The sequence below is a fragment of the Brienomyrus brachyistius genome, chromosome 25, assembly GCF_023856365.1.
Source record: "Brienomyrus brachyistius isolate T26 chromosome 25, BBRACH_0.4, whole genome shotgun sequence".
NCBI lineage: Eukaryota > Metazoa > Chordata > Actinopteri > Osteoglossiformes > Mormyridae > Brienomyrus > Brienomyrus brachyistius.
Genome location: NC_064557.1, coordinates 6,977,715 through 6,989,259, shown reverse-complemented (window position 1 = coordinate 6,989,259; position 11,545 = coordinate 6,977,715).

The window sequence follows — 11,545 nt, the reverse complement described above, 5'->3', positions numbered from 1 at the left end:
CATGCTCTTTATATGACATAGTCAATATTATTCTCTTCACGTGGGGATGGTCATAATGTTTTGGCTCATCGGTGCATTTAATTAATTGTACATATGTTATTTGTAGGGTATGTCATGAATACAAATAAGAAATATACCCAGAGCAGTACAGGAGCTGACGATGTAAAACTGCCCATCGGTGATACAACATGTCTTCTGCCCTCAAAGGTGGAACTGCAATCACAAGCCCAAAAAAATCTCCCAGCACCTGCAAGTGGCAGGAGAAACAGCCCAGGTCCACGTTTACAAAAGCAGCGAGGAGAGCAACCTAGCAAGCGAAGGTTCAATGTCCAAAAGTGGCCCTTCTGCGTCAGACCTGGCGTCCAATCAGACACGCCAAAATGAAATCATCTTGCTGTTACAAAGCGTTTGCCAAAAGCTTATTATGTGTATTATGTGTATATTTGTGTTCAATATAGCAAAATAAAATGCCTGCATTACAAAGTCAGGAAATGGAACTGGAGTTGGAATTTAAATCTTCCTGAAATTTTAATTTGGTTCCAATTCTGTTCCCCATAGTTTATTTCCAATCGCAACTCATGTTCCATTTCCTGATTAGGATTGGGATTGGGATTGATGAATACATTCCATGAATGGCACACAAATGAAATGCTTCCACAATACTGCATCGCTCGATCTTGTGTTTAAGTTAGCTAGTTATTCCTGCTTGTTCAAACCTAGCTTACCTGCTTTAGTTGGGGGGGGGGTGGCTTAGTGGGCTACACCTTTGTGGCTGCGATCAGAAGGTTGCTGGTTCAAGCCCCAGTCGCGGCAGAACAGTCACATGACCATGGGCGCAGTCCTTAAGCACCGGGTGCTGCGAGGTGGCTAACCCTCTGCTGTGACCCCAAGCCTGCTCTCTCCAATGGAGATCTACATGGGATAGAGTGAAGAAAGAATTCATAAAGCATCACAGTTCTATTCCATGCTATATACACCCATTGTTGAGCAGCTATTAATCAAACTCAGTTTATCTCCATGCACTGACTATTATAGACCTCCTTGTCATACTTATATCCCAGGTTAATCAAACAACATGACTGGCAAACTTTCCTAGGGAGTTCTCAAAGGATATTGCGAGGAAGCTGGTAGAACAGTGATTGCTGGTGCAGTTACCGCAGCTGCGGTCACTGAGGTCATTTGAATACCGGCAGACAGAAGGAATCCATTTACCAGAGACATTCAGCGTGTAATTGCATATCGGGATGTTATTTTTGAACAAGGCAAGACAAAAGTTGGATTGATTCTTATCATGCAAGACATTCATCTTTAGCAAAGCAAGCCAATGAAAGGGACCGACAAAAAAAGACTGGACCAATCACTGGTCAGACAGGAACGGTAATCGATTCTCCTTTGGCCCATAGTAGGCAGTGAATATTTTTATTGCAGGCAGTATCTGGTTAATCAACTGATACTAAATACGAAAGCTAAAATAATGTAAGCGGTTGCCCTGATTTGTAACGTATCCAGTCATGATCTCTTTCACACAGTAGCTGGAAAGCGACAGTGATTGAGCTGAAAAAGAGAGAGGCACCATCGTGCGGGATAAACCCAAGAGCATTTACAGCTTATGCTTTCAAGTCACTTACTTGACAATTCTGAGCCCACAAACCCTATATGGGAAGCTTTGCCGATCCTCCAACAAAGCGAATCATTCCGCTCCCTTTATAAGCCACAACTCAGGCGCCACAGAGTGTCACATGACCCTTCCCCTTCAGCTTGTCTGAGCCTCTTTAAATAGTCTCTGATTGGCCACACCTGAGCCTGATTTTGCTGATAGGCTGAATTCAGGAGCAGACACTGATTTTGGGATTTTATTTATTTTGGATGATGTCATTTATAGGAATTGGCCAAATGAGGTTTCCAGAAACTTCTGTACCGACATACCCCCCCCCCCATGCCAAGCTAGATCTGAAAGGGCCTGGGATGATTGATGTGGCAGTTCCAGGAGATACATTTCTTAAGAAAACACACACTTTATTTAGAGAGGTGCTGCTCGAGTGTATTCTGAGAGAATGTCAGGCCCGATCTGTGATACACGTGTCTGACGGGCTCCATGTTTGCCTTATATATTGTGGTCTCATTACTCTTACTAATACACAATCGTTTCATTTTCTTTTCTGTTTTCTGAGGAAAAATTCTCCTTCCCTTTGGATGGATGTTGATAAGTCGAACGCACGTTCAGATGCTCCTTTTACCGGAATCCAGTTCATCTGACCACAGGAGTCTTAGCTGAGTATTAAAACCGCGTCTTCAATGTCTGTCACGTGTATTCCTGCGGAGGCTGCAGAGTCGGCACTGATCAGACGAAGACAAAAAAAGCCCTTTATGTGTATTTTGGAGGGACGGGTACAGTTCACAAAGGAAAGTGTTTTTAAAAGGAGGCATGTGTTTGTGAGACATGTGTTTTGTGTTTAGGGACTGATGTAAGAAGCACCTTCCGACAAGCTTTGGAGACTGAGAAGTGCTCCATTTCTCCTGTGGTGACGCGGAGAAGAGCAGATGTTACCCAACGGCCAGCGACATGAAGGACTGGAAAAACAAACGAAACCACAACGGCTCAGCAGTAGCGGCCCAGCAGGGCTGATTGCGTTTGGTCCGTCCCCAAACCCAGACTCCATGGGAACACAGATAACTGGACTCATCCTATATTGTCTCCATCATTATTACTGCACTGTTCGCGCTGCTACATTGTCACTCCAGATTCTTACTGTTTATACGACTGTGACACTGCACAATGCACTTCAACTTTATAACTGCATATCACACATCTGTAAATCTGAATTATATTCGAGGTTCTATTTAAAAATGTTATTTTTATTCTTTTCATATCCTTTGTAACTATTCCTGCTTGTTCCTTCTTGAATCATTATAATAGTTGCACAGTCAAATGAATGAAAGAATCTTGAATCTCGGAAAAAATACCTACTTAAATTAGCCTACAAACAGGAAGACAAATCATATAGATTTTTACCGTAGATGCAAACCTTCATTCCATTACTACCACACACTTCATTCAGAACTTTACAGATACATCGATATATTTCCCCAAGTTCAACTGCCCAGAACACATGGATTCCACTATAATATGTAGGTATATTACAGCCCTTAGGGGAACTGAATATTCACATAAATACATTTAAATCAAAAGTAATCACCAAAAATTATTTCCAGGTCTTTTCAAATCATAATTTTGCCCAGTATTCCCATAGCTAAAATTGAGTAGTGATGCTTTAAACCCCCACTGGGAAATTGTCTTCAAAGGGACCTGCCAATGCCTGTACCCAGTTGGACCTGGCAGAGGCCGTCCTTATACAGTATGGGATTAGGCACCAAACTGGGAAACTGGGAAGCGCAAGACTTCAGGAAACCATCTTGCCATTCCTCACCCTGAATTCCGATAGCCTCACCGCTCCTCCCCCCCCGGGGGTACATTTGTGACAAGATCTTACAAGACGTTACGTGCGTGTAAAGCATATCGCTTTAGTCGGCCATTTCATCTGTCGAACCTTCCAGGCCCCTTAAGTTTGCAGCGTCCTATAATTACGAAAGTAAAAACGGCTATTCGCTTACACAAGTTAAGACAAGTTAAGATAATGTTACTCATTATTACACATATTTCTTCTACATATGTGGCAGCCAAAAAGCACTAACCCACATGCAACATTTGATGCAATAAATTGTAATATCGATCGTTTAAAATGTAAATGAAACGCATTTAAAGCAAAAGCTATTGTGTCTCAACTAGGTAAAAAAGCACAATGTGCTACATATAAACGTCGGTCTTCTTCCATCCACTTTTCCTGGTCCAGGTTGAGGGGGCATGTAGCCATAGCTGATGTAATATTCATCACACGGCTGCAGGAGCCCTGCTGCAATATGGCGCCGCGCCCAGTAGCGGCCATCAGGTGCCCGCGGCATATGAAGGAGGCCGGACGTCCACATGAATCAGCAGCCATTTTCACAAAGCACCCAGAGCCGGGCGTGGCTGTCTGTCGAGGTCGATTACGGCAGGGAGCGGCGGAGATCCGGGATGCTAATGAGGCGCATTCGCCGGCGGGACGGCAGCTCGAGCTCACGGCGGGATCAGATTTGAGCTCCGGAAACATTTTCCTGTTCATTCAGTGTCCGTCGTGTCTCTTTCCGGAATGATAACGTAGAGATAAATACGTGTCATAAGCGAAAATCAAATGCTAATATAGTTTACATTTTCATGCAAAAATGTACCATTCTGTATTCTTATGACAGACAACTCCGACTTGAGTGAAATGAGGTTAGTTTCATTATTTCTGCCCTCTACGCCTTTCGCTACTAGGAGTTGCCTGTATATAATTCAAATTATTACTTTTGAGCAACACAGCTGTGCTAAACCTCCAGCCGCATACGGCTGGGTCCTCAGCTCAAATACGAGCTCAATGTGTCTGACTCATTTCCAGTCAAATTATTACTGTGCTCTTTTGTATTGTATTGTTGGTAGTGCTTGTCATGTTGAGGAATATAAACTTGTTTGATAGTGGCAAGTTTTTGATAACGGTAATACACCTCCGAACAATTCACTGCCATTTTGTCCCATATCCTGTCCAGGATGTCCACTGCCTTGCGTCTTCTGCTGCCCCGGACTCACTGCCTCTCTGAACTGAAGAAGGAGAATGGATTCCCAAAAGCTAAAGTCTGGTAGTTCAGGGTGGCCTTGGATATAGTGTTTTATTTACACCTGAACACCAACAAAGATTCCATCAGGGACACTCACCGAGGAATCAACTTTTTCCTTATGTCGCAGACCCACACCACATAAATCTTTTTATCATTTTTATCTTTTTAAATGACGTTGGAAATCATGTGCAGCTCAGCTGTGTGGCTGGAGGATTTTGTGACAGAGCAGAGTTTAATTGGCTCCGTTCTTGTGAAATAGTGTCTGGGACAGCAGAGAGAACCACAGGGGACAAGGAACTGGGCTGGGAGGTGGACAGGGGGCTCGAGAGGGAGGTGGACAGGGAGCTCGAGAGGGAGATGGACAGGGAGCTCGAGAGGGAGGTGGACAGGGGGCTCGAGAGGGAGGTGGACAGGGGAGCTCAAGAGGGAGCTGGACGGGGAGCTCGAGAGGGAGGTGGACAGGGAGCTTGAGAGGGAGGTGGACAAAGAAGGACATTTCTATTTCAGGAAAACTATGGTTTTTACAGGAGGAACAGAATGAAGATGAAACATCACTAACAGTACATATTTTAAGGTAATATTAATAAAAACTGCCTGTCGAAGAGAGACAGAAATCCAGAATTAAGCCAAACAAATGGGTGGGCAAAGGGCCAGCAGGATTGTGAGGGCTGAGACGAGTTCTGGAGGTGGAAACAGCGAGGGACAGGAGCAGCGCGCCAGCACAGCAACAAAACATAAAACTTATTTATGACTATTAAAAGAGACAAAACCGAAAACTGCACATTCAGTCTTTGCTTTGGGATACATGCAGAATAAAACACAGTAATGTGTGCAAGACGAGGGATAAGCGGAAGCAATCAGCCTGAATAACTGTGGTCGCCTGAGACGGATGGAGACCCTCCATTCTCACATATACCTACTTATACAATGAATTTGCCTTGATGAAGAAGGTCTCTAATGAATGAAATTTTGCATTTTGACAGATTCCTCTTTTAAGTTGACATCCTGCTGCAAAAAGCTATAATAAAATGTTAATATATGAGAAACCATAGTCACAATAATCACACTGGGAGATGGCTAGTCCCGTGCATTATTCATTAGCTTTTATTACACATTTCAAAGATTTCGTCCTCCTTGAACCTCAGCAGGTCTTACGTTTTTATCTAGTTCTGTCTTATCTTGGTCCTGCTGTCTTACGCCTCTATGTTGAGGAAACAGGGACTGAAGGATTGTAGACAATCTGCTACTTTAACTCTTTCTGTGAAAGTACTGTAGGTGATCTAGACAAGCCCCTCCCTGCCTGGGACTGGGGACCATTTCTCCTGCTTCTTTGCAGTGTGAAGCCTGCAGAAACACAAACACACATTTCACGGGGCTCTTTGAGTCCGGACCTCGATTCCAAATCCAAGCCAAGTACTCAGTTCTCCCAGGTAGGTAGTTTAATAATTACTGATTCTGATTGATCAGAGGCTTCACACTTGGCTCACGGGTAAAAGAAGGCTTGAAAATCAGCAGGGCTCAGACCTTAAGGACAGCCTTAAAACATGAGCTGTCTGATAGTCTGTGGTCTTTGCGTAGTAATCAGTTGGGGTGGGTTGGGTTGGGGGGGGTGCTGTGATCAGAGTGATCTCGTCTCTGCCCTTAAGAAGACCCTCAGCCCCCAATTACTCCAGGGGCTGGCTACCCCACTTCCTGCACCTCGCTCTGGATGTGACTGTCTGCTGAATGTAATAAAGCTTCTAGTATCTTCTCTGCATTCCTGTTCCCTTCTTTCCCTGTCCTCCTCTCCAGTTGTCCCCATTTCCAGTATGGACTTTCTTTCCTTACATACCAGACCAGCCTCTGCTATGAGTGACACAATCATTATTATTGCTACTATATATATATATATATATATATATATATATATATATATATATATATATATATATATATATTCACATCTTTACATAAATTTACTTGAGAAAACTTGAGAATTACTGAGCACCATAGCTAGTTGTAGTTGCGATCATGACAACATTTCACACCGCATTTTTTTGCAATCTTGCGCCAGACCCTGCGTTTGCGTGTTGCGTCATTTGCCTGGTGCTTTCCCTAAAATCCAGATATTTCCTTCAGTGCCTGTTCCCACCTGTTTGCCGCAGTGTGATAACCAAGATGGGTCAACGAGTGATAAAACAGAAAACGGGAAACCGTTTTGCGAAAGGTCACATACGCTAATCATTACTGTTACACGCTGGTAAGTAATGAGAGCGAAGTTCCAAGATCCAACATCCACAGTGTTACATCACTCCTGCTAGTCGCTTGTACTGCCCACCTGCTCCGAATATATTTATTGTCTTCCTCCATTGCTTATTCGTTTTTTTCTACAGGCCTATTAAATACAGGCTCCTTTGTCTTTCCTTCTTTGTTTGACATGGTTTGAGCCAAATTAGCCACAGGTGTTCTATGTAATTAGCTGCAGTTCAAGCCATACTGGGGCTGTACCACTTTCGGGGGTGCTCATTTACCCCCATGAATTCTGAAGATGTAGACTGAAGATGTAGTTTTGAACTCTTGTGTGCAGTTAGGCTGTACTTGGGGGGCAGTGGGGGTCTGTGTACATTCCCCACTAGCTCGTCGACGGGGAATTCTGCACATCAGGGCTCCAGCAGTCGATCTGTCAAAAGCTGACAAAACTGACATAAGACAGGATCGGGTTGCCCTGTGCTCGCCGACACCCACAGTCCCGCTAAAACACCACAGTTACTAACTAAGACAGGCCTCAGCTGGGATGACATGAAGATTACAAAGCCGCTGCACATTCTGAAGGCAGCACAAAATCACTTTGGGCAAACGGCTCCGAACGATGGCAGGATTGATGAAACTTTAGAAGCATCACACGTCGGTGTAGCTCTGCAAATAAGGCGATCTGGAGGAGCAGCTCCCCCTGACGGGTGGAAACCAGAACATGACTCTTTGTGAGGTTTTCGTCTTACCTTGACTTCCATTCAGCTTTTCTTCTTCTTCTTCATGTCTTTCTGACATTCCTGAGGGTAAGGATCTAGTGGTATTGGTTTTGTTTGAGCTGTAGCTGAAGGTCAGTGCATTTGTGAGGATATATTTATGGGGAAAAATATCTGTAATGCCTTTTGGTATTCCGTATATATGAAGGACTCCAATGGTGTTCCGGGCAGGACTCTGAGCTGGAAATATAATTGTCTTCAGCATTATCCTTTACCAAAGTCCATATACCATCCGTCTTCCATTAGTGATCACACAATGCAAGGTCGCCGATCTCAGGAAGCACAGGGGATGAGGATGGAAGACCCTGAAGAGGATGAACATGGAACACCCAGAAGAGGATGAAGATGGAACACTCAGAGGAGGATGAAGATGGAACACCCAGAGGAGGATGAAGATGGAACACCCAGAGGAGGATGAAGATGGAACACCCAGAGGAGGATGAAGATGGAACACCCAGAGGAGGATGAAGATGGAAGATCCTGAAGAGGATGAAGATGGAACACCCAGAGGATGAAGATGGAACACCCAGAATAGGATGAAGATGGAACACCCTGAAGAGGATGCTGGTCCAAGAGTGCAAAGAGAGTGTTAAAGTGAAATTGATCAAGATATAATATTTGGCAATTTTTTTTCTAGTGGAAAACCAATGTCATGTTAACGTGACCCAGTGATGCTGTCCTGGAGTAAGTCCTTGTACAGTAAGACGAATGGATGTTAAAATGGAAGAAATGATGTCAGAAGATTCATGTTTACAACATTCCAAGTGAATAAGTTCAGCAAACATTTTAAGACATATTGGCGTTAACATGAACCACGCAGGCAGACACTGGGCAGCCAAACAATCACTACAAGAAATATTACATTAAAGCATTTCTTTTTTAGGAGATGCTGAATTAGCTTGTTCTGTAACCAGCTAAACAACTATTATCTCCTGACTCTACTGGCTAGCTATTTATTTGTTTAAAATATCTGACAGTTTGACATTAATGTATTATTATTTATAGCATTCAATAGTAGATTACGCAAACTGATTCTACACATGTAATTTCATTTAACTGGGGTTAAAGAACAATGGATTGTCTGACAGAGAGCAGCACTGGCTGAAAATCCTCAGAAATTCTACACGGTCCTGAGGTCATTAAGCCGCCTACAGTCAAGTCATGCTGGAGAACCAGGGACGATTAAAGCAAAACTGATGTTGCTTCTTCAAAAGAACAAAGGCAGTAAATCATTTCCCAAATGCCAGGTTGCCCATCATCCCCATGTGGCAAAAAACATGCAAAGTTACACAACATAAATTACAGAATGCTGAATATATCGAAAAGCATGTAAACACATGAAATATGGGCCGTTCAGTTGGACTAAGCTGCATAAACGTAACCTTGTATAAACATTCTGAGGGAACAGAAGATTCATCCTTCACTTTAAAGGCCTTTCATGCTCAGTCTAATTTAAGAACAGGACAGAACCGGACTCACATAAACGCAAAGCTGACAGTTACCTTCTGAATGTCCAGCCACTATGAATGACTTTCCTTGTCAAATCCATATAGCCGAATGCAGAAAATCTTATCTTTTCTCTATAAAAACAGGTCGCTTCTCTTGGATTTAGATGCCTACATTTGTACACAGCATCAAAACAAACAACACACACACACGCACACACACAGGACAAAAACCGCTTTGGGGAGAAATTCTCTAGAGAAATGTTAACGCAACTACACTGAGAATTATTATTATTTCATGTGTATAAAACTCCCGCTGGAGCCAACTTACCTTAATAACCCGAATCGTGTTTGTACCCTTAAAAGAGTCAGCCAAGTTATTTATTTTAAGTATGTTAATAAATAATCTGGCCATCAATTATTTATTACAAATTATTACTGCATAATGATGTGCTGGTAAACAGATAAATTATTTTGCCTAAGATGTAATTAGAGCAATATAAAAGTCAATGATACATGATAAATAATACAACACTATTTTACAAACACTGCAATGTTTAACTAAATTGGGCATCATTAAGTTCCTCAGAGGTAGGTAACATGGTGTATTCACACCCTCAGTGCAGCAGGATTGGATCCAACCCCAGTTCTGTGTGTGTGTTTCCTCTCTGGCTTCATGAATCAGCGTCTGCGTAACTTCCCATCGTACGTTAAATGAATATGCGAGTGTCTGCCCTGTAATGGGCTGGAATCCGATCCAAGATATCTCACTCCTGGTGTTAACTGGGATGGGATGTCGACAACCCAGTACTGGATAAGCTGTCATGGATAACGGCTGAATGTATGAATATTTTAATTAGAGCTTTGGGGAATCTCAGTGTGAATAGGGCTTAATTGGATATAAATATTTAAAGTCAGGATTTAAAGAGGGAGAATTGACCTAGTATTATAAATAAATGCATAAACTGAGCATCTTTAAACTACTTTATGGCTTTATTTGTCAGCGACAGCCTGCAGTGTTAGTGCCCTTGCCTTCTCAGGGTCAGACAGGAAGACTGCGACCACAGAAACAAGAAATTAATAAAATAGACCATGTGGGGGGGGTTAACAACCCTACACGGATAGTTCAGATAGTTCATAGTCAGGACCAACAGGACACTCAAAGAATGCCCCGGGGGTTCAGCCGAGGTGAACCCGAACACGCCGATATAGAGAAAGGAGGAGTAAATGGAGAGAGTCAGTATGAATGAAGCCAGGCCCCTGAGGCTCCCTCTAGTGGCTGCTTTTGGTCACTACCTCACTCTCTATCATCGGAGTGGTTTATATCGGGCCATAAAGCGTCTTTAGAGTTTTCCTTAACAGTGTTTACAGCAGCAGAGCTTTGGTGCTAAGGCGTTATCTTTCTTTAGGTTCCCAAGCCTGCCTGCTGGTTTTGGCGTGTTTCCTCTGGGTTTTCCAGATTCCCCCCCCCCCCCCACAATCCAAAAACATGCTGAGATTAATTTGAGTCATCAACATTGACTATAGATGTGCACGAGTGACCAAATGGTGTGTGAGAGCGTCCTGCGGTGGGTTGGCGCCCCCTAATGGGCTGTTCCCTGCCTTACACCTGTACCTTCCGGAATGGACTCCAGACCACCGCAACCCTGAATAGGCCAAGTGAGAATGGGGAATAGATGGAAAATCCGCTGTAGCTGTTGCCAGGAAATTAGTCGCTTATGTATTTGTTTAATGTTTATTTGTATTTTGTCCAGCGACTGTATTTTGTTTATTTTTGTTGCAAACATGTTATTGTTTGAAATATTAATTGTAAAAGGTTTAATTTAGAGTTTTCTGGTAACAGTGCCTCCTACTGTTCAGCGGAAAGAGCTACGTTTACGTGATCATGTGACCTAACGTAATGAGCAATAAAAAAGACAAGGCTAGCAAGTAGAACGAAAAGGAGCTAAGAAAAGAAACTCAAAAAAGACTGAAAGGAAGAGGTTATAATGTAGTAACGTCTCCTAATTCTGATCAGAAGGAGCACACGGTATGTTACTGTTTTGCCTTTTCTTGTTTTTGTTATATGTATGTTCGTGATTTGCGCTGTCTTGTAAACGCAGTAGACCGTTTGCTTAATGGCGAAAAGAGTTTTGTAAAAATTGAGTTAGTAATAGTAATTTTCTTTATTTCAGTTTTTCACGGTGTTTCACGGTATTTGAATTACCACGTCGATGGAAGAAAAAATTAAAATTATCGTGCTGAACATCAGTTGATTCGTGATCTGATTTCTGACAGAAGAAAACATTAGGAGTAATTACAGTGAAAAACGTCTCTAATCTACGGCACGACGGGAGTAAAAACGTGCCACTCGAGGGAGCAGATTCACGGACCGAAGAGTGGGCCGACTTCCCCAGCGTTTCT